Genomic DNA, 1854 nt, shown 5'->3' on the forward strand with positions numbered 1-1854 from the left:
TTGCTGCTTCCATGAACTGGGTTCCTGGTACATGCAGCGATAAGAGAGTTAGGCAGGACTGGTCCCAGATGTAAGTCAGGGAAGACTACATTTGTGACTTGAGGGGTAGAGACTCCTGTCTCCCTCCAGAAAACTTGGTCAGTGAATGTCATCCTATTTTCGGGAGTGGGGTGTGGAGTAGGAAGTTAGTACATTGCTTCCCGAAGACCCTGGAGAAAATATAAGTGTACTATAAGGGATGAGGAACACAGCAGAAATTACATTCTTCACCTCTTCCTCAGAGGAACTCAGGGCACTCCCTGGGTAGGATGAGGTTGAAGGTCAAAAGGAAGAAAAGAATCAGAGTTGGCCAGTCTGGGTAAGGTGCTGCAAGAATGAGCCACTGGGTATCTTCCTAGGGGACGCTTATGGATCTAGTAAGCAAGGAGGCAGAAAAAGAAGACCTGAAAGTTCTGTTGATTCTCTGAGAAAAGAAACCCCATTCTTTCCTTCTGCATCCTTACATCACTCTTGGGCCCAGGGCACCTTCTATTTCATTTCATCTTGCTGACCACAAGGGAGGGAGGCTCCACCTGTGCCCAGAGTTACTCTGTATCCCTTAGTACATTCAGGTGTCCTCAAATGCTTCCAATTTCCCTTCCTCAGGGTTGCTGTTCCAGGAAAGAAGGTTCTAAATTAATAGTCTAAAAACTCCCCCTGCATGTTGGTTTGCAAAATTAATGATCCTTATGAAAAAGTAAATTAATCTTTGATGCTTGGTTGAGGCTAAGAGAAAAATCACTGTTTGGGGGACTGGGCCTTCTTAATACCCCTCATCCAAAGCATTCTCTCTCTCTCCCTTCTGGACTAACCACACTCACAGAGATTGGGAGGGAGGGGTGGACAACACAGCTTGAAAGTCCATCTCTGAATCCACAGGGCCGTGTTGCAAACATTTATCAAATGCCTGTTTGCGCAGTTCAGTGCAACTGTGCCCAAGAGGAGCCAGGAAAGACTGCAGGGAGGAAGCCCCCTGATGTGATGTTCCTCCCTTGCTAAGTTTTACTTGCACTTTCTACATACACAGTTTGAAAAGACTGCAGTAAACATTTTGTAAAATGTAAATACCATGATCACGGTTTCTTCAGTTTCAGGAGGAACACAACAGCTTTGCCAAAAGCCCCCATCACAGGTTCCAGGGTTCACAGATCTCTCGGGATTAGATAGATATTAAAGGAATTGGAAGTTCTGATTGCCTCGCTGTGTTTTTCTAAACCGAGCCTCTGCTGCACTGCGTTGCTCAGTTCAACTGAAAAATTAAATCTGCACTCCTGTCAAAATGTGTCATCTGCACACCCGGACACTTATCCCAGTTCATCATGCTTTCTGCGGAGTCGAGGTGGAAAGAATGCTGCAGCTCCCACTTGCGAGGCCTGGGAAGACCAGGTGTTTGGGAGGATCCGAACAACTGTTGTCCTCGGGAGTGTCCTGCGGAGCCGACCGGGAATTCCACGGGAACCTCGGTGCTAGGAAAATAGCTAGTGTCCGTCCGTTTCCTCGGATGTGAATCACCCTGGTTGGGCTGGGAGAATATGAAGGACCTCGTCAGCGCTGTAGAACCTGCCAAATACACATCAGAACCAGGGGCGTGTGTGTGAAGGGGGAGGAGGCAGAGTCTCCGGAGGCTTTTCTTCGAGGTCTATTTATCCTTTGTGCCCCACGGCTGGTGGGTTCTTTGAATGTAAACTCTTGGAAAGGGCCGGGGGAGCCTCTTCCACGCTCGGGGGAGTATCTTGCTCGTCTGTAAATGCTGAATGACAGCGGCAATTTCGGCCCGGAAGGGCCGGTGCGGATTGGGTCTGGTGACCCTCTCGC

The sequence above is a fragment of the Bison bison genome, unplaced genomic scaffold (genome assembly GCF_000754665.1).
Source record: "Bison bison bison isolate TAMUID 2011002044 unplaced genomic scaffold, Bison_UMD1.0 scf7180017864364, whole genome shotgun sequence".
Lineage (NCBI taxonomy): Eukaryota > Metazoa > Chordata > Mammalia > Artiodactyla > Bovidae > Bison > Bison bison.